This window comes from Tyto alba, unplaced genomic scaffold, assembly GCF_018691265.1.
Source record: "Tyto alba isolate M040663 unplaced genomic scaffold, T.alba_DEE_v4.0 Super-Scaffold_48, whole genome shotgun sequence".
NCBI lineage: Eukaryota > Metazoa > Chordata > Aves > Strigiformes > Tytonidae > Tyto > Tyto alba.
In genome coordinates this window covers 22189126-22217099 of record NW_024881324.1, presented here as the reverse complement: position 1 = coordinate 22217099, position 27974 = coordinate 22189126, and the positions used below count along the sequence as shown (strand labels likewise).

The 27974-nt window shown below is 35.6% G+C and overlaps 1 protein-coding gene across 8 annotated transcripts in view; it reads right to left on the bottom strand.

Moving 5' to 3' along the window:
* The window catches only part of CDH18 (cadherin 18), a 536769-nt gene that overhangs the window by 474776 nt on the left and 34019 nt on the right, over positions 1 to 27974 (bottom strand). The window contains exon 2 of one of the 8 annotated variants that reach the window (XM_042806880.1): positions 156 to 209. The exons of the other annotated variants lie outside the window; for them this stretch is intronic. The gene's annotated coding sequence lies outside the window, so the exon portion shown is untranslated. The remainder of the gene's footprint in view (positions 1 to 155; positions 210 to 27974) is intronic. 8 annotated transcript variants of the gene reach the window in all.

The window sequence follows — 27974 nt, the reverse complement described above, 5'->3', positions numbered from 1 at the left end:
AGAGAATTTATCAAAAGGCAAATTGTTGATCCTTCTCTGTATAGATAAGGATTAGGGGCTAATGTGCTCAGACAAGGCAGTACTTAAAGAAAGAAAATTCCCAGTACTTGGAAAATTCTGAATTATAATCATATGAAATCTATTGAAGTACTCACCATCTGGCTGAGGAGGATTCTATCAGTTTTTTCAGTGTGGACCTTTGCATCAACCTAAATAAGAAACTGAAATTTCTTGCCCAAAATCTTTACTGATCATTTTAGTAAATTGGCTAAAATGAAGCCTTATTATAGTACAAGGTGTGCAGTACAGCTAGTAAGCCTTACCAGCACTGACTCAGTTGAGTGCTTCTTGTCTACACTTCCACCTTGTAACTCTAGAGATGGCAGAAGTGGGCTAAGCTCCATGTAGATCTCACAATATAGTTTCTCATCCACCCCGACATTTCCCAATAAAATACATTCTTTGTAAATGTTGAGTCAATGACTACTACTGCTACTGTTCATTTGCACAGCATTACCTGAACATTGTGTCATAATCCAAAGACAACCATCTTTACACCACCAATAATTCAAAGCAAGTTATAAAAAAAGTTTGATCTTACCTATCTCACTTCTAAAAAAGCATAAATGCATAAGTGAAAAAAAATAATTCTCCCAACTCCTTGGAAGATGGCCAATACAACACAGCACTCCTTCACAAGACCAAATACTGGGTTTGCTGTTAATCCTTGAAATATTCAAGGACTGCTCCAGCTCAATCGAACACAATTTGAAATGTCATTGAAACTCTGCTTTCCCATCAGAGAATGGGTCACCAGATCCCAAGGTTCTGAAAACCTATCTGCAGTCAGCAAATGTTAAGTACAAAGATTCTCCTTTTACATATAGCAAGGGTGACAGAAAGGTCTCCCAGGCTAAAAGCTCTGGTCCTCACTATTCTCTTCCTAATGCACTCCTCCAAAGCACTCTAGCCATTTGTCAGGCAAGTGTTAATAAAAAGATGTTTCTCAATGTAGAAAAGCTTCACTTGTTTTTCCAGTGTAGAAGACTGAAAATTGTGCTGAAAAATAGTCCATTCTTATCACTATGAGACTGAATACATAAAAATAAGGATGATTTCTAGTAAGAAGTAATTAAAATAAAAATGGAACAAGGATTAGTCTTCTAACGCTTGCCAACATCCCTGTTTTGATGAATTATAATATCCTTGGTATACAACATCACTGTTTTACATTAACAAATGAGCTAGAACCTGAAACTGCACCCCAATAATAACTGTGTTCTGATACCAAAGACGAAGTATTTTCCCAGTCATGTTCTAGACCAAAACCAGTAACAGTGATTCCATTGTCACTGCTCATAGTATATTTTCTATAAAATAAATACTAAAATATGATGTTTTTCTATGCCTGTAAATGTATTGGGTTGAGTATGCTCTAATTATTGCAGTAATTAAACATAGTACTTAAAAAACACTGCACAGGAATGTAGTGTTAAGAGCTTTAAATGTGGGAAAAAGACCCAAAACTTATTATGCAAACATGCCAACATGCATTCAGTGTTGGCTGTTCAATAAAACAAGCAGGTGTCCATGCTTATCTCAAGCTTCAAGTGTCAAAACTTCCTGAATTCTCTTTGATATATTATATAAAACATTAATTGGTATAAAATTAACATCTGAATTTATGGCTCAATAGATCATTATTTTTATTGTGAGATTTCAAGCGTAAATAACCCACTTCAAGAGCAAACTACAGGTTGCCTTTTTTTACATGTTTTTATCTGTAAGGAGAACATACAAACAAGTTGAAACCAGAGCGTATTTCTTAATTGCTGCTTATTTTGGCCTTTACCATTTATGATCAAGTAGTACTGCAAAAGACAAAAAAGGACATCTTTGTGCAAGTGAAAACATCCTACTAAACTATTCTTTTAACGTATATACGGTTCCAAGAGTTAGAAACCAGTTATCTAATTAGGTAACCAGTAACGCAGCAGTTTAAAGTGCCTTAAAGATGCTCTTTAGCAGTCTCTTAAATTTACATACCCTTCAAGAACTTCCACATGTAAAGCACATCATACTTGCAGAAGTTCTGCAAGTAGCTGCCTACTAGCAAGATATCAATAAGAACCTTTCTGAATGTACTTCAGACTACTTGAGAAACAGAACAGTGATTTCAAAATTTGAGGACTGTCAGAATATATATCTATTATTTTTACCTGAGAAAATACGTATTGTCAAGAATTTGTAGGTTTTTCCCTTTCATTCCAAAATCCTCATCCTCACACAGTAGGATTTCTAGAGCACCATCATCACATAATATACAATAAGTATCCTCTGCTCCCTGAAATCATTGCTCCATACATTCTTCTGTAAGACAATGTGGAGGAAGCAGGCAAAATGTAGATGTTTAGTTTACCCTCAGCTTCTCTCTCAGAGGAAGAGCATGTTTCTGTAAGGGTGCTAGCAACAATCCTGCTATGAACATAGGTCACTGTGGAAGATGTCAAGCAGAACCCACTGAGTGCTTTTACTTACACTGACTGCTGGCCCTCAGAGCTGCAACACAACTTGACAGGCATGAAGACCCTATCCGTATCTCAACTTCTTAATTTAAATTAATCTGGCCATTCAGTAAAACCCTGCATGAGCCATCAAAATCCAAGGCATAAAGTTAGACCATCACTGGTCAGCCTCACAGATCCCTTTTGCCTCTGGAACCTAGGCGTGCTCTCCATCCCCATGTAAAGCTGGTTAGTTGTAACTCCCTAATATTATTTTTGCCTTCCACACCTACATTGTCCAGAAAAACAGAAAATCTAAAAAAATCTCCAAACCACTTACTAGAAAACCTTTGACTCTCAGAAGAAACAGATGGAAATGGAAATCTAGATGTGAACTGTGATGACAATAACAAAGATTTAAGCCTTATTATGCAGAATCCAGCACCAAACTGACCAGTCTCTGTTGATCAACTACTACTGCTTCATAGGAGCAGTACACAGATTTTCTCCAAGTTCTCCTCAAAAAGAAAGTGATTGTTTAGTATCTTCTGTTTCCCAGACAAAAAATTTCTTCCCTTGACTCGGTAGATCTCCTCAAAACTGGCAACACGTGCCATATAGTACAATAAGGTCTCAACAGCATAAAGTCACCTCACACTTGAACTAGATTAATTTATTGAGCAGAACAAAATTAAGTAATCAATTTTTAACTTAGACTTAAAGATGATGTACCTGTAACCTACATTAACAAGCATAAGTATGCTCAAGATAGGTATTTAAATAGAGTGAAAACTAGTGTAGGGAATAGATTGTATGTAATATCCTACGGAAGGAGTTAGTACCAGTTCATTGTCCTATGTGACCTCTTAAATCATCTCACAACATAAATTGAAAATCTTTCTCTAAATTATGGCTAGTCTAAATCTGTATGCCACTCAAGTATAAGTCAGATGAAAAATCCATTCCTTTCTTCTTCTTCCTTCTAAAATAGTAATTAAGTATGCTACAATTTATACACTTTTAAAATTTGCTAACTACACACTTAACTGTTCTGCATTCTTTTCTAAAAATCACTGTGAAGTAAAACACTATTTGAAAGGCCTTAACATTTACCTTCTATAAATAAAACAAATGTCCTATATTTTAATACAAATCTGTGCTCAGTGTTATACATATTTCTTAAATAACAACTGGTAGATTTTTTTATTACATATATACAATGACTGAGGTCATCCCACAAAATAATCAGGTGAGTTTGTTTGGATGACACCATAACAGAAGTTGTATTATTCATATGAAAAACAATCCCTAAAGTTCATAAATATTTGAGACATTTCACACGATTTAAGTAAATATGAAACAATGTAATATTTATTAATTAAATTATAAGTAAGATCATTTCATACAGTTTGAATATAAGTCATAGGAAACACTAGTTATTTACATATATTAATACAGCCTAATATTAAAGATCTGTGCCTCTAAAGTGTAACATGAATCTTTTGTGGAATTAAGATTTCCCAGTTATTGGGAATGATAGGCTACCAAAAAAAATTTAGGCTCTCTAACTACACGTAAGAGACTGCTGATGAGACTAGATTTGTATGCTTTCAACAAACTGCATTTCTCTCTGAAAATGGTTTCCATGATGCATCATATACTGCATAGTAATAGGCTGAGTTGAAGGTAAGAATGCAGAGATGCAGAAAGAGCTTGAAGTTATTTTCCTGACAAAAGAAATTGTTATTATTAGTACTAAGAAACAAAAGAGTGGCAGAATTCAACATTTCTCATCATTAAAAGTTGTGTTGCATTGTAAAATAACATAATATTAATTCATATATAGTATTGCTCAAAATATTTAGTTTCAAATGCAAAGGGGTGATTTTTTGGTTGTTTTGGTTTTGTGGTTTTTTTTTGTTTGTTTGTTTTTGTGTGTGTGTGTGTGTTTTGTTTTTTTGTTGTTGTTGTTTTTTTTTTTTTTTAAATATAATTATTACCTCAGTCATATCCTTTTACATCTCCACTCATTAAAAAGAGAGAAGGTTTGACTTGCAGTTCTGCACAGGATTCATTTCCATCAAGCTAGTTTTGGACAAAATGATGACTAAAAACATTTCAAAAAATAGCAACAGCATCTGGGAGGATGGTTCTAAACATACAGAACATTGCAGGTATGTATTTATGGCAGTCCCACTGATACAGATGTTCAGATAGTTTTCCAGATTCTTCTCTGACACCATAAAATTCACAGTACAACAATATTTTTCAGACACGAAATATATATAATCAAAAATCATCAATGTACTTAAATTTTTATTTTAACATTAATAAATTAACATTGTTTATAGAATGTATTTTGTTTAAAATTAGGCATCTATACTCCTATTTGCAATATTAGAAGCTTACTGGAAGATTAATACCAAAGGTCATAACACTTCAGTGCTTGCTTCCAAAATACACAAAGAAACAACGTTGATACCCTAGGTAACACAGAACACAGGTTAGCACTGAAATGCGTGTCCTGAACAGCCATTTTCATATAGCCACCTCAGACATTTGAAAGAAATCTCACACTTTCCGTAAATACCGATACTTCCAAATTTTATAATAAAAGCTTTTAAGTTCTCAAACTGTCCTGTACTTCAGTCAGAGCAAGAAAAGTTACTCAGTTATCCATCTTTTGCCTTTTTACCTAAATAACGGTAAAGTGCATAAATGCAATTATGGTGCATCTGTGTGTGTAACTAGAATCAATGATACAAGTTGCAAAATAACCTATATTTACTAGAAATATTTAAATTGAATGATTCTGTTCTGGGGTTCTGTTTTAGGGTCTGGGGGGAGGGGATTGGTTGATTGGGTATTTTGTGTTTGGTTGTTTTTTTTTTTTTTTTTTTTGTTTTTTTTTTTTGTTTGTTTTTTTTTTTTTTTTTTTTTTGTTACTACACTGAGAAAATAGTAAGCATCATTAAAAACATTAAGCTTTAGAATAAATCAGAAAATGGTTGGCATTCAATTAAGTACATAATAACTTATTTTGGAGATTGCAACTGTACAGATTGGTCTACTAATAACACTGACTACTCCGTTTTCATATCAGTGTTTGCAGACAATTATGTTTAAATACATAAAAATATATTTTGCCAAATCTGAATGAATGAGGTTTTATCTTCCTTATAAAAGATTGTTATCCTTATGACATTCAGGTACTCTCAGTATCACAGGTCTGCTTTGGTGGTTTGCTGAATTCCTTCCTAAGATTGTTCTGTGTATTAAATCTTCTATAAAGAAGATCAAAAATAAGTTGATGGTAGTATGCACAAACAGAATTAGTGAATAAACTTAATCTACACTTGGTGGTTGCTTGCAGTTGTGCATTACAGGATCAGAGTTAATGACAACTGTGTACTAGGAATAATGTTTTTGTTAAGTGTGACTTAAATTTGGTCATTGGGATTCAGCTTACTGAAAAACTTGGTACACAAAAGGTATGTATAAAGATAGATTCTTATCTGCACTTTAAAACTTCAGAAGATTTTCGTTGTAGCTGTTATTGTAAAATAACTTAACCAAGAGACTAGATTTCACCCATTTTCTAAAAGGTGTCAATGAATTCTGATGTTGGAAATAGGAGGTTGAGTTCATTGATGGGCTCTGTCAGGAGAGTACTTGTATTTTCAGAGTTTCCATTTGGGGCTTTCCCTTTGGTCAAGGCAAGGATAATTCACAGCCCAGACCCACAAAACCTGAGGCACCAGGGTACTGTCAAGATGCACGCGAGTTCCTCTCACTGTATTCAAGGGCAGACCTCTCAGAGTCCCACTTGTGACTTCTAGGGGACCACCATTCATGTAGTGACAGCTTCTGCCCTATGAAATACAATTTACAAGGAACTCCTAATTAGATGATGGAAAACCAGTCCATTTCTTCCTTTTAAATGATACTTACAGTAGTGCTGTAAGAGTTGGATGAATCATGACTCCCCATTAGTAAACATCTATAAATATTTTCCTCTGAACATTTAAGTCATATTAAGAGACAAAATGAAATTAGCATCTCCTCAAAAAGCTTACGTGATAGCTTTTTCCTGAATATGAAAGAGCAGCTGTTCAAGAAGGATGAATTGCTTGTACTTTTAAAGACATTGTATTTCCAAAAAGCTGTGTTTACAAAAACAGTGGTGTAAAATCTCCTATAAGTCTATTCTTGTTTAAATAAATAAATCTTAAGTTTAGTAAAATGGCTGACATGACACAATTAAAAAAAAAAAAGCCCCAAAGACCCACTGGACACACTTCATAGCTAAGAAATCAGCATCAGGATCTAGTTGTACTGTGAAAAGATTTCAGAATTCTGGCGTAATTAAGTCTGTATAAGGTGGCAAGAAACACTTTCCTGCTATGACTTACACCCCTCTCCTCCCGCTGACATCTACTCATATATTTCTTTCTCATGTTTTTTACAACTGTTTCTCCTATTTTCCCCCTCTTTTTTTCCAGTCACTAGACTGTCCTACTCATCTTGTATCACTGACAGTTCTCTTGGTAGAGTCTTCAACTTTATTATTTTATTGAACATTATTTTTAAAATCTCTGAAACAGTTTAAAAAGAATTTAGATTTTCTTATTTTAATTATTTAGCTGTGATAAATGCCAAAATATTACATGATACAATGTTTCAAGAGTACAAAACCCTTCCTGTCTATCGACCACATACCTTATTTGGAGCTTATCTTAAAGTACAACTTAAACAGCCCTTTTTAGTTCTACCTACAGTGACTTAAAAGTCACTAGAGATAAGACTTCTAAAATCATCAACTAATGAATTGTTGATGAATACAGCCAGTACAGATGGAAGCCCAAAACTGGGAAACCATTCTCATCTATCCCAGGGCCAACTACTGTTATTAATTTGTTTCAGGCAGCAGTAAAAGCCATCAACATGCTGAAAAGTGAACACAGCTGCTAAAGGGGTGTCACTACACTATCATCAGATTTCAGTCTTACTTAAAACTGACTTCTCACTTTGGGCACATGTAGATATGTTATTAAAAAAAAAGTAAGGCAAGAAACAAAACAAACTTAAATTAATCTAAAAAAAGCTAATTTAGGAGAAATCCTTGACCTGATCAAGTGTCTCCTTACCTATTAATACTCCCAGCTGATCTGAGTCAAACATTTAACCTGAGTTTGCTCTTCAGTCCCTGACTTTGATCCAGTGCTGTTAAACTAGACATTCTTCTATTTAGCATGGAATCCTAAGCATGTAATTTTCAAGACATTTCAAGCATAATCCAGTGAGTCAGAAAGTGAGTTATGTAGCCTTAAATCTGAAATGAATCTCCTAAAGCTAATTAAGTAAAAGTTACATGAACTTGTATTCCTGAATAAAATGATGAACCAGCCATCCATCATCTAGGACTGTTGATATAGTTTAAAGTACTTCTGCAGGATTAAGCAGTCATCTCCAACTTACCATACAAAGAATATCATTGCTTTTGCACACTGCTGATCAGGTTGCCTTCCCCTGAAAGTCACATACAAAATTTAACACACATAAAATCTGAGAATAGGAAATGTAAATCCATTGAATCTAATAAACTATGACCCTACACTTTTATAGATAACCTTTTTTGAACATTTGTAGCCCTGCACAAAACCAGGCCTTTTATTGAATCTTTTTAATAGCCCTATGAAATCTCAACTAACTTTTTTCTTTTTTTTCAAACAGAAGATATTCGTTTGTTTGATTTATGAACCACTTGTAACAGACAACAACATATTGATAAACTCCATCATCCTTTATCATAACATGGGTAAAATGGGTCCAAAATGGGAATCGTTCACAATCCTACAATAAAGGACAGGCTTTTTGAAATAATACACTGAAGTGTATCGTGATATAGTTCATATTTATCTTGCTAAAGTTCCTTCTGAACTGTTTTTGGCTACAAAACTATTCACATGTTCAAAACCAAGCATCTCTGGACATACATGAAACACATTAGTACATGACATCCATATAGCATCTTCCATCTGAAGCTTTCATTACCAAAGCTGATGTGAAACAGATAATTCTATTATTCCATCTCATTACTTGATATATACAAAATACAAGATCACATATCATCTGATTGATGGGAGAGAACCCAGAAATTCTGACCACCAGTTCTGGGAGCTAACTGAAAGACATTCTTCTCTCAAAGCAATTATACTTCAGGTAGCTTCTCACACTCTTACTATATCAATTAAGGAAAGTTTTTCATTTCAAAAATAAATAATTACAGAAAAAAATTAAGAAAACATAAATAGAAAATAACTTCTTAATTTCTGGTTTTTAACCCATCCATTCAAGTTCCAAGTGTTTGGTTTTTTTTTTTTTAAAAAAAAAAGACAAAAGAAAAACTAGTTTTTATTTAATTATATCTCAGCTATTCAAAAGAACCCCACATACACAACAACATACATTTTATTATTGATTTAAAAAAAAATACAAATGAACACCAAAACACAAAAATTTCTTAGCTTAAGTTAGTCAAAGTTTTAATCATATACTGACTGACTTAATGTCACACTAAAGTGACAGAAGACGAGGAGCCTAATATATCTTCAGGTTCAACTCATTTGAAACAGCTAGGATCATTTCTTATCATTCTCTTGAAATATTTTATCTTATTTGTGAAATCCTGTTAAGAGACAATATCGGGGAAAGGAAGGAGAAAAGGTTACTTCCATCTTTAGACTGTCAAGCATAACACATAGGATTAATTAGAAAACAGGTTTCTAAGGGTTCTGAAGTTGTAAAATGCCTTCCTTTAAAAAAAGGCGACACAAAACCCTATTTATAGAAAGGATGGGGACATTTTTTCTAAATATTAACTGCAATAATATAACAGAATAAATTAAGAATAAAATAACATATTTAATAACTGTCTTATAAGTTGTCATTCACAAAAAAAAAGTTATAATCATCTTCAGGTCACTACCAAGAACCTTAACATGTCAAACTGCGCAACCTCCTGAAAAGAATGTTTGTGTCCTTGGTGGTAACTCGCTGACACAGTCCAGCACATTCTCAATCAGCTTAATGCAGGACATACCCAAGCAAGATATACATTATCTCCAAATACAGAGCATTTCTTAAGCAAGTCAGATAAAATCACTTTGGTTTCTGCTGAAAAAAGGGTTTCATGAATTGGAAAGCTACTGAATTTTAAGTTGTCACATATTTCTCCTTCATTTCAGGATTTCAATCTCTTGGGCAGGCTTTTAGAAATCTGAAGTTTTAACTAGAGTTGCCTACAGCTGCAACACATCTTAAAAAGATGTCTTGTTGTTACAACTTTCTGATTGTCATTTGTTTTTAGAAAATTAAAATTTGTGTTTTAGAGATAATATATTTATGGTAACAAGTGTGTTTTAGTACACAGGTTTCACAGTTACATGTCATTAGTGCATAAAAGTCTGGTTTAGTAAATGTCACTTCTGTTTAAAATACTACCAGTTTTTTACAGTCTGTGCTGAGGATAAGACTCTTCCCTTGGACTCTGGGCTATATTATCGAACATTAAAACTTCATTTTTAAAAAACAAGCATAGTGGTTAGCAACATAGCTATGCACATAAATATTCAATTATGATTTTTCAGTGCATACAAGTAAAACCAAATCCTTTACAGAACTTTTGCCCTTCAGCTAAATCTTCCAGCTTTAAAATAGATTTATATAATCCATTTGTTTCTGGTTAGTCAACCTTAACATATTCAGAAAACAAAAGACAGACAATGATGACTTGATACATCTAAACCTTGTTCTCTATCCAGAGAACTCGTACTTGACAGCATTAGTGAAACCTTTCAACAAAAACAAACCCTCAGCCTTGTGCTGAATCAGTGGCTGTTAATAGCTTCCAAACCCATTAGAGAACGTTATGATATTTTAATGTTGCAGGGGCTAAAGTAAGTCTTCTCTGAATTTATTTCACTATATAATGTTGCACTTGACCTTTTGTGTCCCATCATATAAAATTTTTATTTTTATTCTTTCAAATTTTACAGAAAATGCCTTTTCTTGTTTGCATTCTTAGAGCTCCATACTATTAAAATCCTTTTATAGTGAACTCAAGCTTTTATCCTTTATGCTTATTAAAAATATAGACATTCTTAACGCACATATCTACATAAGCAAGGAACCATACTTCTCCCTTATTACAGTGCCTTAGGAAATATCTCCAAGAAGTGGAGAAAATCTTTTTATTATGTGGAAATTTGCAGTACACATCAAATTTTATAATAAAGTAATTTTTTTCATTTGGCATTTCACCACTGAATCTTCATTTTTAAAGAGCTCCAAAAACGTGTCAAGTTACCAGTGTTGGAGTACTCCCATCTATGCACAAAACAGGGAAGGCTGGAAAAAAACAGGGGTTCAAATTCCATGCAAACTGGAAGAAACAATTTTTGTACAATGCTCTCACAATTCTGAGAGATCATGACATACAGGCTATTGTCATATACAATATCACTAACTGGCAACAGATTATGTAGTAGTTGGATCTATGTACGAGATACCTACTGTGATTTGTCTGCCTCACTAAGCCACCACAACTGCAGACTTCAGTTAATGCTAACAAATATATATTGAATAACAAACAACTAAAAATTCACCTTCTGCCATTTGCATAACCTATAATTTCATGGTTTGAAATAAAGACATTTTGTAAAATATGCTATGAAAATGGGATACTCTTCTGAAAGAGGGGTTCAAGAAGGAAAAGAACAGCTACTGAATTATACAGCTTACATGACTGAAAAGCTTGTGTGAGTCAAACACCTATGAACTTTATTTCAAGTTCTGGTACGGAGAAGTATTTGAGTACGACATGAACAAAAGGTTCCAAGTCATATTTAAAAGAAACATATTTCCACCACACATGCCGCTTCATGTGTCTGTATATATGTTCTTCACTCCTTTATCTTCCTATATACCCCTACATATAGAATTGTGCTTTGACAGACATGGCAAGGCATTGAAACAGTAGTTCTCTTTATTGTAAGACAGTCTGAATTAAAGAACTACTTCCAAGACTCCTACAGACTAACATCATTTGAGGCATTACACTACAGGCTAATGTCTCTAACAGTTTTTCTATCTTCTTACAAAGAGATTATACCCCTTTCCCTGAAACCACACAGGAATTATTTTTCTTTCCCAATACCAACTTTATTAAATTAAAATTGCAACACCATCTTCCACCCTCATGCTTCATTCTTAGGCTACACAGTCAGACTGTTTGTCTCTCCAAATAAACACCTGGCTTTAGCAAGCTGCATTTGCTGCCAAGAAAGTGAACTAAGACCTCTGCTACAGTCAGATCAGATGGATTTGTGTCAGGCTGTCATTTTGGGTTTGATGTTAGATGTATCCCTATGTTGCACTCTACAAACACATCTGGTTTTGAAATGGAATGGGGTCCATACATCTATAAATATATAAAACAGATGAACATTAAAGTACAACGTCATTCCTTGACATAATCTTTAGCCTACTTCACCATTGAATCAAATCAGAGATGACAGGTGATGTAGAAATCGCTATCATTTTTTGTAATGACAAGGACCAACTTTGTCAAAATACTTATTTTAGTCTGCTGTCTGTTGTGTCTTGTTCTCATAATTAAATATACTGTGATTTAGAAACAAAAGATTTAACTATTTATTTAAGTAAAGACAATAAGTTGTACCTTAAAACCCAAAGTACACCAAAATATTTAAAAGACAAGTATAAAAAATTAAAAAATGTTGGATCAGAGTTTAACCCATGCACGTCGAGAACCATCCTTCTGTAATCTGAACTTCCTTCTCCAGTTACCTTAGTTGATTAATAAATTGATAGAACTATCCTTAGTAACTCAGCATCATCCTAATGGGAAGCCTACAGAGTTAGTGGGCGGGTTTCCCCTTGGGTCCTCACATTTTAAAGAACACTCGTCTAAATTAATTTCCCAATTCTGACAAATCAATGGAGTCAGATGGATAGCTGATGGTATGGGGCTTGAGGTACTGCTAAAGAAGTGGCAGTTTTCATTTGACTACAGAGAGGGATGAGACACAGTTCCAATTGAGGCACTTTGTAAAAAGCTTTCAGATCAGTCAAAAGAAATCCAGACCCACAAAGAACTCCAAACAAACAAAACACTACAACTCTCCTGATCTTTTCTAGGTATCCAATGAGCTTCAAATACAGCATACTGCATTATTCTGCTGTTATTTTCTATGTTGAACACCATTATCTTGAAATGAATGTGAATTTGTTTCCATTAAGTTCTTACAATTTTATATGGTGTAGTCAAACTACATAGGAAAACATCTTTCCAGAATACCTCTGAGAATCTCATTAATAAATAAATGAAACATTACACTATCTAGAAGACCACAATTAATATCAAATACATTAGCCTCAATATTTCTTTAATTTGGTAAGAAATGTTAACAAGATGTATACAGACTACTTACTGAGTACTTAAAGACAACACATGTAAAAAAAAAAAATGTTCTTTTTCACTAGCAGGAGATTGCTAGGCCTTTCAAAACAATTCTATACAAGAATAGACTTTGATCTTCAGTGAACAAAGAAAAATTACACCAAGTCTTCCATTTTCCTGTCCATGGAAACATAGAAAGGGGACCAACGGGGGAAAAAAGGTTGGGATAAGGCAAATCACTTGGAGAAGAAAAGATAAAAACCAAGGATGAAGTTCAGGTTTGCTGCTTATCTCTAATTAAGCAACATTTATTTAAAGGCTTTTCTTTCTTACAAAAAGTAAACCTTCAGAAAAGGACATAAGTTTTGTGCTGGACTGTTGTCTCATTGCCAGTCAAAATAAAACCAAGATCTGAATCTCAATAATGGCATCTTAATGTTGGCGCTGTGCCCCAGTTCATATGGTAAACTAATTGCTCAGTTCATAACTATTCAAGGCAGGGTCCTGGGTTTCAAAAGATTCACACTTCTGGAAAATAACCTGGAGAAATCACTCAGTCTGATTTCAAATTATCACAGTTTGACATAGAAGAATGTGATTTTGTTACTTTTCTTCCTCTGTATAAGAACTAAAAATAGTGGACCCTTCCAGCATGTTATGGACTATATTACTGTCCTGGGTTTGAGTGAGTGGTGGGGTTCTTTGATAGCAGGGGGGGGCTATAGGGGTGGGCCCCTGTGAGAAGCTTCTCAAAGCTCCCCTGGCTCCAAGTCAGCCCCGTACCTGCATGAAAACTGAGACAGTCAGTTGTGCCTCTGTGATAACACATTTAAGAAGGGACATGGGTGAGGAGGAGTTAGACTTGTGAGGAAGAGTTGCAGCAGCTGCATAAACACCAAGTTCAGTGGAGGAACAGAGGAAGAAAGGAGGGGGGAGGTGTGCCAGAGCAGAGACCCCCCTGTATCCTGTGGTGAGACAGCAGGGCGGCCCCCCCCTGCCACCCATGAAGATCTACGGTGGAGCAGACACTGATATACAGCCTGTGTTTTTTCACCTGGTTGATCAAGGTGAATGTGCCCAAAGAAGGACAGGGCCTTGTGGGAAAATGCAGCCCCTGCTGTTGTAGTTCAGTGATGGGAGGATTACAGCATGTGGGGGTGTCCCATGCCGGAGCAGCTCGGGAAGGGCTGCAGCCCTTGAGAGGGACTCCAGTTGGAGAAAGTTTGAGGAGGACTGTCTCCTGTGGGAGGGGGACCATGATGAAGCAGGGGGAGAAGTTCTAGAAGCTCCCCCCACCAAAGATGGAAGAAGCAGAAGCACTGCCTGCACCCCTTATTCCCTGCCCCCTGTGACACTCAGGGGAGGAGGTAGAGATATCAGGAGCAGAACTGAGCCCGGGAAGAAGGGAGGGGTGGGGGGAAGGTGTTCTCAAGATGTGGCAATGTTTCTCACTGTCCTACTCTGTTAAGTGTTGTTAGTGTCTCAAATTTATGCTCTCTTTTCTTCCCCTAATGAGTCTGCCTTTTGCCTGTGACCATAATGGGTGATTTGCCCCTCCCAGTCCTATCTCAAATCCCAAGCCTGTCTTATTTGTCTCTTCTCATTGCTGAGAGAGAAGGGATATGTGAGTGGCTGTGCGGTGCTCAGTTGCCCTCTGAGCTCAAACCACAACAGTTTCTCTCTTATCTATTAATATTTGCAGCAATCTACAGTGAAAAGAACTGTTATGAGATACTGCCTGGAAACCAAATGATGCATGGACAATTGCAATCAGTTTTTTCACAATTTGAGGTTTTTTTACAACTTTCCTTTGTCCGATTTATTATTGTCATTGCATTTATTACGGCAAAAGAGATAGAGAGGAATGAAAGAAAACCATGCAGATTAGTAAAATGAACATGAGAAATTATTTTAATAAATCAGTTATTCATAACTCAAAAGGACCACAGACATGCTTTGCCTCAGAAGAATACTAGGTTACCATTAACTTTCATATCATTTGGAGATACTTCACAGTCATTTTGAGAAGAGACAACTAGCTATATGTAAAGTACTATATATTCTGCTGCTCAAAGGGAAAAAAGTGGTCTATCAGACTTCAGTATGACTACTAACAGTATAGACAAAGACAGCATCTGTGGGCAGAACAACTGTGCACGAGATTATTTTTCAGTTTGGTCATGTGTATTAATATTGGTTAAGTATAACAGTGAAACAAAAATTAAATTAATACAAAATGACATTCTGCAAGATGGCATTGGACAGCTAAGTCACAGCAAACACATCACAGATCCATTAGAAACCAAAGGAAGTCTTACAGTTAGGACTTAAATTAGCTGGAGTTATATGGGAGCGGAGGTAATACTAGGAAAGACTAACATTGACAAAATATCCTTGAGATATGATCTGACAAGTTTCAGCAGAAAAGGAAAACGCAGTCTCCTTGGTTCTTCTAAAGATGTTAACTATATCTGTTTACCACCTGCCTTCAACTGGATTAACAATATCACCTGTGACTTATCTGCATAGGAGTAAACTCAGCCCAAGGGTTGGAATTTTTTATTGTGGAATTCTGGTTTGCTTTTAAAGTAATTTGGGTTGAGTGGGAAAAGGAGTGCTGGGGGTGATGATGAAAAAACACCATTACCAGCACAACAGAATTTTAGTCTTTACTAATATATTAAAAGATTATACATATTTAATAACCTGTAATTTTCCCCTCCAATATACAAAAAATTGTTTCTTCTAGAAGTTCTGCTATTCACTTATTTAAGTCACACAGCAAAATAATTCTTAGGTCAAAGCTTGATTCATTTATATAAAACAAAAAAAATTAAGAACTGCAGTCTTTCTAAATGAATGAATAACAAGAGCAGAATGGCTTCTGTCATTTACTGAAAAGTATAAAATTCTATTATGCCTTCAAACTTACACACTACATACAAGGAATAATTTATGCATCTTAATAATTTACAGCATAATAATGATTTGTAAAAATGAATTATTGATGAAAGAATGCTATTCTTTAAAGGAATAATAAATGAGAACATTCACTCTTGCATGCAGCAGTTTCACCTTATTTACAGAATTCATATTATACTCAAGCCTCCTCCTTATGATAGTAATTACCCAGGAGAAGGCTCTTCTCAATGAATAAGGGGCTACTGCCTGCAGAATAACGTGAACTTACACAACAAAATGTATAATTCACTATCCATGTTTTCTTTATAAACTACTATTTTTCCTGTGCTGCACTGTTCACATCCTTCCATTGTTACCACTGATGTTTCTTTTTCAGATTTGCTCTTTACACTTCCTACACAGTTCCTACTGCAGGTATAACTTATCTTGCTTTAGAAAAATCAAGTTTTCTTGTGGATTAGTTCAGTAACTCAGTTCACCACAAGATCACTTGCCTCAGAAGCATCAGAATGCAGTAATACACTTGTGGGGGCAGACAGTACATACATGTTGGCATAAGATGATCATGACAACACAGACTTGGATGGCTTTCAGAACCTGCTGCCCAAATCCCAACAGCTAACGTCAGGGTCATGATGAGAAACTGAAAACCCTGATGGCATCATGAAAAGCCTTGCACTTGAGACCCACCACTGGACAGGCAACCCTGTAGACCAAAAGCAAGACAGAACACTGGGGGGGGAACATGATTCACAGGGATCTGAATCTGACTTAGAAGATGCCAACAAGAAGCCCAAGAAACACTTTTTAGTTCCTACTCCCTGTAGAGGTACTTTGCACTTACTCCAAGACATCACTGAATGAATCCTGCAACTCTAGGTCTATACTGACCATCATTCAGAGAGCAATATACCTGTCCTATCTCCAGTCTCAAAGCAGTATCAAAGTCCTGATCTGAATAATAACCCTCCTGTTGTAAGGGGTTATTTACTTGGCATGCTGCCTTCTCCATGCTGGGCTTCAAATTTAGTAAGCATATAACCATCTCCCCCAGTATCTCTATGTTTCTGACATGCCCAGAAGCAGAAAGAAACAGAAAATACAAGGAAAAGAAAAGTAAACTCACAGGCACTAGACTAAGGGCTAAAAAGTTAATTTGAAGTTTTATTGCAACTAGAAAATTCTTCTTCCAATGCTTTTTGAGCTATATATTTGACATTATGTGATGATATAATCCCAACTGTGAGCTTTACACCAAAAATGCGTAAAGGTTTTCTCACTTAAGAACTGAAAGTAAATAAAACCATTTCCTATAAGAACTGCTTTTACATACACTTGAAGTGATGTTTCAAAGGACGGTAAATCTGCATATCAAAAATAAAATATTGCCAAAGCCATTGCAATGAAATAAACCCGTGTATTTTTTACAAAGTTTTAGTAAAAATTCAGTTTGGTTTAAGTTTTAATTAAAAGATTATCAATGTAAATGTGGTTGTTTTTTTCCTTTAAAAACATGCATAATTGGAAATACTCCACACTAAGTCAACAGTATTATTTGTTCAGAAGAGAAATATTGTTTTTTTCATACAAAAATGTTTCAAATTGTAACACATACTTTATAGAAACATAAAGTAATTTGAAATGTCCATTACCTCACAGTGGATTTTTTTTTAATCTAAATATTTTAATTTCATCCCAAATTGCAGAGTATCCCAGAAAAATTAAGAGTCTGGCTTTAATTAGTTCTATTATTAGCTTTATCTTAAGCAACTTGGTCCACCAAAAGGCAGATATTCATTCTTTCGAGAGGTATACATGCATACCAGCATCGCAATATTTTATTCCCCTTTTAAATTCCTTGGCCTTCAAGCACTCCAATCTAAAAATCATATGGTGTTTATGAGAATATGTTGCTAAGGTCCATACCACTGAAATAACTACTCCTATGTTGTAAAACCAACCAAGGGGATGTGGAAATCAAGCCTGTAAAACTGTGATGAGTTATCAATAATGCTTGGTTCTCTCAATTATCAGTGGGTTATCATCAAAATCTCAGTTTTTATAACATTTTACACACTGGACATTCTTCCAGCACATCTTTAATGGGTCTAGTGGATCTAGTCTTTAATCACAGAGGATTGCTGGAATACCACAAAGACATACATTATTTTTCTTTTTAGCATTTGCTGTCCAGATAAACATTTTCTCACCTGGGGCATGGTTTGGAATAACATTAACTTTCTTGATTCTAAGAAGACCTGGAGAGACCTGAAATGTGAAGTAGAATTTTTTTCCCCTGAGGGACCCTAATATAACTGAAAACTAGTTGAGGTGATATTCACTGAAGTGGTACAGCCACATCTCTTCCTCTAATAGAAAGTGTGTAAGGACAGAACAGCTCACACACCTGCCTTGTCCCAGAGGTGGAAATAAATCCATAATCTAGGGAGGAGACATGATTAAACCCAAGAAGCAGTGATACATTCTGCCAATTATATTTGTGAGCTTTGCATCCCCCATTCAAACTTAAGTCTATCTGGCCCCAAGATACTGAATATATTTTATGTTTTTGTTAGTTCTCCCCTCTAGTATCTCATTTTTACTAATAGAGTGCTAGATTTCTTTATAAATTTTTATAATTTAAAACTTCAATACTTTTAGAAACCTAAAGATGTTCTATTGCACAATCCTACATTCTGTAAATTTTTAATCTTCTACCATGTGGCTGCTCTTACTAGTGACCTTTAATCTGTTCTCTATCATGACTCAAGCAAATTGATTAAATGAGGTTAAGTCTATGAATTAAACAGGGTTTTGTTTTGTTCTCTAGCCCTTCTTGCAAACTGATGGAATGGGATGCACTATCGGGAGTTCGCTTTGAGCAAATGAAAAACTTAAAACCAGCTAGGATGCAAGAGTATCGGTAAGTAGCAGTCCTGCACTTGTTAACAGCTGTACTTCCTCATGGACTCAGCACCCAAAATGAAACTATTAGGGTGATAAAAATGCAAACCCAGTGCTTTCAAAATACCTCCACTTTACAGTACAGAACTTTTGTTCTCCTTATCACTTATCTTCAAAGGTTTATCACCCATAATTTCATGGGTTTTTTTCCAAACAAGATTTTATTTTGAAGAAACTAAAGGTATTTTCAAGAGCAAAATCCAGTAAAATGTAATACAACACCAAAAAACCCCAACCTAAAACAAAACAAGGAAACAACATACAAATCTGGGCTTGCTTTTATTACAGAAAAAGTTCCAGAGATTGGCATTTACTAGTCTGAGAGTTTAGTTTGTAGCTCTGAAATTGCAAAAGAGGAGAAATGGATATCAAGGGAAAAAAATTTAATCAAGTCACAAGATTTTGTCAACCAAAACTGTGAATCAGCCCATTAAAAAAACAAATCAACAAATCAAAAACCCCAGAAAACACCCAAAACCAACAAACCAGAGCCCCACACAACATAGTTTTCTTACCAAGCTGAAACCAGTTTTAACTAGAAGTTAATGCTAGACAGAATGTTACTATTTCATATAGAAACTTGGCAAAACAATTTATATAAAAGCTGACTGTGTTCTGAAGGTTAACTAATCAATAACTTGAAGGATGTGAGGAATGTAAGCATTCTAAATTACCCTAGAAGTTACTGATGTATACATTATTATCACTGTATTAGAATTTAGTAATTTTTAAGGAATAAAACTTGTTGTGGAAAAGATTCAACAATAAAACACAGAATATTAACAACAAAAAGAGACATAAGATCATCCTGTTCAAAACGAAAGAAAATGCTGTAGTTAATTCCTTTTGAAATACAGAGTGAATATATTCTGAAGGTCTTTTACTGGAAGAGACAGGATTGGATGTCTAGTTAACTAGTTTCGAGCTTTGTTACAATAGGATGCTTTTTGTTTATTTTTAGGGAGAAGGGCAGGATCTTTTTAAGATACAGTAATATTGTAATAGTGACTTTCCTTAAAAGTAATTCTAAAAGTAGCTAAAATAGACAAAACCCTGTCATATGCTAATATAATTTAATTCTCTACAGTCTTCACTACACTCTGACAACATTCCAATAAGGGATTTTTGTTTACTGATGAGAATTAACATATTCTTTGCCTAGCATTACATTCAGAAGATCATGGACCTGTTTAGAGGTCTGAGAACAGAAAAGGCTAATTTTATTCTTGTGGAAGCCACAGCATAAGTTGATGGTGTGGAAGTGATACATGTTGATATGACTCTCTACTGCACAGTTGGCTAGAGCTGGTTGCATGCCAAAGAGACACAAAAGTTGGGACTGGAGAACCTAAACAGTCATCAAGACAAAGAGCCAGAAACCCAAAGGCATTTTGAATCATAACATCCATCCTCATTCAATTTAAATCTGTACACCAAGCCTATTGTACCTAGAACAGCTACAAACTGAATTATTTCTCATTTGCCACTAGCACAGGAGGCACTTCAAAAATTTTATTTACAAAGCTGTAAATATGTTTTAGGAATAGTCTCTCCTTAATACTCATAAGCATAACTGTTTACTAGCAAACCTTCCAAGTGTAAGCTTTATGTTTTCTGTGAGTTCTAGACTACCTGCCAGGTAGTAAGAGATGACAAGCTTAAAAGCAGCCTCTCGCCACCCTCTATCCTATTTTTATTGAGACACAATCTTGTGAGATGTAGTATGTGATTAAAAGCATTATTGCGATGACACATAGGTTTGGATTTGGCCTCCCCCACCCTTTTACTGCTCACACAAAATGTCACCTTGTATTAAGCAACAACTGAAACTGCAAATCCTTTTAACAATTAAACATTTCAAGATCTTAAGAACAGAACAATGAAGAACAATGCCTTCAGCTTGTTCAATGTCTCAGCAACCTTAGCATCATTTTTGCATGTGGACTCACACAGCAAAGAACAACTCTCCCCCTCTCCTACATGTACGTGTAAGGAGTTACATAACAAAATGCAAGGATGTGAAGAATGTTTCTTGGTTTACTGGGTTTTTAACATCCTAAGAATCAGTGACATCTACCATGTGAGAAAACCAGCCCCTCTCTCTCTTTTCATCCCACTTACCCTTCTCCTGGTAGAGGCAAGAAAGCCAATATTGTCCCTCAGTTCTCAGTCCCATGATGTAGTCTGCAACAGCTAAGTCAAATTTTTCCATTCTGTCACAGACAGGCTTTCACTGACATAGTACCATCAGAAGCTCAAAACCAGTAGAATACTGAGATAAAATCTTACTGAAATATTTTTCAGTAATTCATAGTAAATCAAAAGTTTGTTCATGATCCCTGCAAGTTATAACACACTGCTTTGATTATACTCAATACAAAATACCTGAAGGTATTTCTTCACTAGGATAACTACAAATGCACCATTGTTAAAACAAAACCAAAATTTTAGATTCAAATACAACACTCCAAAGATCACTCTTAAAATGCAAGAAACCAAAGATCACTCTTAAGCTCTAATTTCTAGTACTCATGCTTTGATCTTAAACTGCATTCCAGTTTCTGTATTAAAATGAGTCAGACACAAGACTTCTCCAATTTCTACATCCATCTTCCATTTTTACACTGTAAAAGTTTTCCACACAACAAGACAATATTATAAGTATTATTGTTTTATAAGCTAAACAAAGTGGATTTTTCTTTTAGTCCCCAAAACAGTAATAAATAAATATAAAACAATCACTGTAAAAGAGGGAAATAGGTATCAAGCTTTTAAGGAGTGCTCTCAAATGAAATCTTTTAAGAAATTACAAAGTCTGCAAAGAGACAGCCAGGAATTTTATAAACCTCTGCTTCAGGGAGTGCTATAATTTCTAGACCACAAGAATATAATCCAAAAGGTCCCTAAATTCATCCAGTCCAACTCAAGGCTGAGCCAGACCAGTTACTTAGAACCTGGTCACCTGTTTGTCTTTCATAAACAGACAAAAAGTAGAAAACATGCTCTTAGTTGCCCATTTGGCATGAAAGTGACACCTCAAAATTTAAGCTCCGTATTTATCTCTCAGCTCAGGCATTTGTATCCCTCTAATTCTCCCTTTTATGGGATCAAGGACTGGCATAATGGGAGGCTATAACACACTGACAGACAACTCAAGCATGGCAAAATTTCTAGACTTGCACGGTGAAAAATAAAAATAACCTTAATATTTAGCCTAATTTTATTAGATATGCTTTGTCAGAATGTGTGGGCTTTTCCTAGCCCTTCCATTCTTATTATTTTATCTACCATATATGTAAAAAGATTAAAAAAGAAACATTAATTTACTCCATAATCACCCATTAGACCCATAGAAATTCAATAAGTACCAACTCAAAACATACACAGGCTGTATATACAGCTGTAGTTGAAAGTTAACTTCTTTTCTTCTGGTAATTACAGAAAGCTTTATATATAATACATATTCTATACTTCATTGAATTAAGTTTACTCTGCTACTTATTTTAGACAAGTAATCTAAATGAAGCACTCCCCCTTGCCCCCGCAGTAGTTTCTGTAGCCATTAACATCTGACAATACAATAAAACTGTATTATGTATTTTTGATACGTTTAGTATTTTTACTTGTATTTTAATTCAACATGTCTTAAGCAGGAATAAACAGCCATCCCTCACTCAGAGTGACAAGATATATAAGATGTTGTGAGGCACTTCAAAAGGTGACCTAACTCTTTACCGTTCAGTCCAGCGAGTAATATTTGTTCTGGCCTGACCACATCAGTCACAAGAAAGAAAACAAGCATTGTAGGAACCTGTAATTGCTAAGGACACTGGCTTTCTGGCATGCAGGAAGACAGTGATACACACACTTGAATCCCCATGAGCTACACAGAGAATGTCACACTCTGAAGCTTTATTTGCAGCTGCAGGCCAGATTCTCACACAGTAACTAAATGTATGTCATTTGAATACCTATTTATATACAAACGGGAAAATTTCTGATTAGTTCCTTTTCATAGTGAAATACATCTGGGTAAATAACTTTTATTAAATGTTTGGTTGAGGAATTGGTTGGAAAGGTAGTAAGACCAAGAAATATTCAAGGGCTCTCTCTCTGCCCCTGCCTCAAAAACTATTTTCTTTCCTTCTTCAGGACTTTTCTATTGATGAATTTTACTTTGGGCCTCTTAGCATATGCCAAGCTTTAAAACTAGCCACTAAAATAATGGATTATCTTCTGTGCTATTATATTGGGATTTATTCTAATATAGCTGCAATTTTGTAACAGCTAATACAGTGTAATGCAGAACTGGCACTATATTCAAGAGTGAGGGTCACTTCTCTTATCCCAGACAGCAGGTGGTGAAACAAGCTCATCAGGAACAAGAATGAGTTCCTACAGCACCTTGACTAACCCATTGGTGTAGCAGTCTCTCAATTTATGTATGCATTTACATGAATAAAGAAATGGTAATGCAATCATCAGCTGATACAACTCCCCATATATGAGGAATGGAAGGACTCAAGCAACAAACTCTTTCAGAATAGGGTCTCTGTGTGTTTCATCCAGCCTGTCCATTTAGTTTGATTTTTTTTTTTTTTTTTGTGTAAGGGAAGATTAGAAAGGGAAACTTAAGGACAGTATTAGCATATTTCCCAACACTGTCAAGTCACAAAAGGATAAATACATGATGTATCCATGATGACACATCTACTGCATATGCAAGTTTACCTGATCCAGAGAGGCTGAGCTCACAACATACTTGCAGAATTATATTAAGATGAATGCACACTGCCCATTTTTCAGAGATTTTGCCTGAAAGCATCTATGTCCTGATAGAAAAGGGGAATGATGTAATGTGTAAGAAACTGGCAAAACAGGATATAACAAAGGTAAACTGAATTATGAAGAATGCACCTTCAAAAGGCTGTAAAAGAACAGCAGGCTGAAGCCAAGGATGTGCTAACTAAGGCATTTAGTTAAATACTTAGTTACATAATATTAAAGAGGTAGATGGAAACAAGCAAAGGAATTTTGGTCCCCTCCACACATAATATTATACGGTGCCAAATCATAGAAAATAAAAATTAATCAGATGGCTGAATTCTATTTTATGACAGCATAGAATAGGTAGATTTCACCCTGTCTTACCTTTCTTATTAAGCAAAGGTGGTCTATCTGTCATCATTTGAGCCTGTGCTCAGCAGCTAAAGGCCATGTAGTTGCTCACCCACCCTCCCCACACTTAGGAATGGGGAGGGAATCAGAGGGGCAAAGGGAGACTCGCGGGTTGAGATACAAACAGTTTAGTAACAGAACAACACGCTGACAGCAGTATCAACGAGTAATGGACAATACAGCTGCTCACCTCCCAGCTGACGATCCCAAACACAAAGGCCCCACAGCCACACTCCCAGAAGGGAGAGCCCCTCCCGGCCCACTCCTGCCTTTATATCGTGAGCACAGTGTCACATGACCTGGACTATCGGCCAATCCGGGCCCAGCCCTCCAGCTGTGCTCCCCCCGCCCCCGCACACAGGTGAGGGCACTGGGGCCTGGAGAGCCCCTGGGGTCTCAGTGTGCTGCAGCTCCTCCCGCTGCCAGACCAACAGGAGCTCGAGTCCAGCCCCAGCCAGGACATCATCTAAAGAAAAATGATGAAAAATTATGCTCATATAACCAAGAGTTATATTTATAATTAAGCGCAACAGTAATACTAGACTGTTTTCCATAACTCCTTCATCACTGCTTTTAAATAAATGTATTAATTTTATCTTTAATATGGCTGGATGAGGATGTTAACTACAAAGGATTCCTGAATTACTTTTTTTCTCTCTCAAGGTGTGAAAAACCTTAACAATTGGGCCAATGGGATATAAACTATTGCTCAGCTCCCCAGTAAATTATTTCAGAGTATACAAAGAAAACACAGCACAGCTCTGTAAAAGTCAGACTGCTTTGAAACTGACATCAACCAGGCTCTAAAAGGAATCTTTCAAGAAGCTATCGTGATGAGTGATATTTCACCCTTTCTTTTACCCAGCTCCTACCTGGCATTGAAGAACTGAGTCAAAGTGAAACAGAATTTGTACTTGGATGAATAGCTGAGGTAGTCCTTATATTCATCATAAACATCATCTCAAAGCATAGGTGTTAAAACAGATATCCCCAACACTGTCCTTTCAAATGTATTTTTTTGGCCAAGTATTTCCTGCAATTAATTCTTTACTAAATCAACCAGATACAGCCACCCCTACAAAGGGTGAAGTTACGACTTTCCTTTATTCTTTCACAACTGATTTTCCCCTGAAGCATACACCCCTGAGTGCACCGAGCCCAGGGAAGCACGACCACACAACAGTCTATCATATCATGCAAACATAAGGAAGCAAATTAAACAGCATGCCCTCTAACAACACTAATACATGAAAGAGCAGCACAACTATAGTATTTTCTCTGCCTGAATGATTTATAATTGGAAGCAAAGAAAAAGAAACATCATTTAGTAATCATAATTTGATATTTTACAGAAATGATGCACTACACTAGCAAACTTAATCTGCACTTTCTTATGAAAAGACAGCTTCCCTAGTGATTCTGAGCAAGTTTAATGCACACTTTAATGAGGAACAACTAATCACCTGTAGCTGTGGAGGGGCTAACACTCTTCTCCCCCTTCCTAAATCAGTTGTTACTATTCAAAGAATATTCAAATCAAGAAGATATCAGTATGTTCTTAGCTGCTGGTTTCACCTTGGATTTGGAATGTATACTGGAAGATACTGGTGAATATTAACACATTGGTCTTTTACATAGTTTAAAAAATATGTAATCTGTATGAGAACATAAATTATGAGCAACATCTCTTAAAACTACAACACAAATTCAAATCCTGTGCAGATAAACAGTATGGGGAATACATTTGCAGTTTTCCATTGGTTTTAGATAGAAAATGTTGACACAAAAGAGGCACAGTCACAGCTAATACCTCTGATGGCATTGTCTGCTATAACAAATTTACTACATATGTCATTTACTATCTAAATATCTACATACAGAATTAGAGTGTGGTGTTCTTGGAAAAGAAACAGGCTGAAGTTTCACAGATAAATGTTTGGTAAAGCACACAGTTTACAATTCTAACATTTAATAAGCTCTTTTAAAAGCTTGTTAAAATTAGCACACCAAAATCTGCTGAGGATGACCAACCAGAAAATAGATTAGGAACCTAAACATTACAAATTTTACAACCTGAATCTGATAGCCACATATTAAAACTACTATTTCAATTCATCTGCAAACAGGCTTTTTTTTTTTTTTTTCAAGAAACCTTAAATACAGACTATACACAGTAGTGTCTATAATTTTCTTAATATAATTTCTGACATATAAATGAAGACTCCCAAGCATATCCATTTCCAAATGTTTGGTAACATGGGGTGCTTTTTTTTTTTTTTTTTTTTTTGTGTGTGTGTGTGTCTTTTGTAACAGGATCTAAATTGAAGAATGCTTGGATATGTCAATTATTGAACACAATACTTCAAATTAGTGAAAACTTCCAAGAATGTATCTCTCAATATGCACGTTTTTATCCCCAGTTACTATTTTTTGTTTTCTAGAAGACATAATAGTTGCTTCAGCCTTATTTATTTTTCCAGTGGTTTAGCTAGGAGCTCCGGTAGATTTTAATAACAGAACTGAAGAATAAATGAACAATTTAATCTCAGTAATTAAGTTTCTTCTCATCTCCTTCACCTTGTTAATAAAACAATTTTGCAGGCTCTAATAAAATACCTTTTACAGTCACATTTGCTTAATTTCTTCCAGTCAGGTTGCTTACAGAATGTACTGTCTCCTTTCTCTTTTTCGTCAGTCAAATATAGTGGATTAATATTCTAAAGAGTATAGTAGATGGTAAGACTGTATCTGTAACCCCATAAACAGAAGAGAAAAAAAGTCTGTACTCATTAATTAATTCCACCAGGTGTTTCACATAACTAGATAATGTGTCATCAAAACAGAGGCCAGGAGATTGCTTTGAACTAAGGCTCAGACATGATAAAAATATCATGTTCTGCCTATGATAGGCAAGCTGCCAACAGATTTAAAGGATTATTAAGAAGTTTTAAAACCTTAGGAATTCTAGATGTAACAACTGATGGTTCATTCTGAAACAGGGAATGCCCTGGATGCTGCATTTCATGTAAAAATAAAGGCCCAGTGGAACTAAACAGAAACAAACATGCCATCCTGAAACACTGCTGAACCAAAAAGGTTTTATAACAGAAAAACAAGACACAACCATATGAAAGTAGTTATGCCTTCTTAATGGGATCAGGTGTTAGGATCTTAGATTCTTTTGGATGGAGAAGTCAAAATCCATCTTCAGTGGCTCCACTGCCTGAATTTTCTGCAAATGCAATAAAGTACTCCAATATCTAGTTGTTGCTTCCCGATTTAATAGTATGCAAAGTTTCAGTTTAAGTAATAGGCTATACACTTATACTGAAAAATGTAGAACAAAATCTGCTTGGAAGTGACCTGTGGGATAAATCCCTGGAGGAAAGAGTAGCCCAAGAAAGCTGGTTAATAGTGAAGGATCATCTCCAAGCTAAAGAGTAGTCCATTCCAACAAGCATCAAGTCAGGCAAAACTGCCAGGAGGCCTGCATGGATGAACAACAAACTCCTGGACAAACTCAAGCACAAAAAAGAACCATACAGAGAGCAGAAGCAAGGACAGGTAACTTGGGATGAATACAGAGACACTGCTTGAGCATGCAGAGATGCTGTAAGGATAGCCAAAGTCCAAATGGAATTATATTTGGCCAAAGATGTTAAAAACAAAACCAGGCCTTGCTGTACATAGGTGGCAAAGGGAATAATGTGAGCTCATTGTTGAATGTAACAGGGGACTTGGTGACACAGGACCTGGAAAAGGCTGAGGTACTGAATGCTGCCTTCTCCTCAGTCTTTGTAGTCAAGAACAGCCTTCAGGAATCTCAGGCCCTTGATATCAGGAGGAAAGACTAGAGCAAGGAATATGTACCCTTGGTGGAAGAGAATCAGGTCAGGGAATGTTTAAGCAAATTGGACATACAT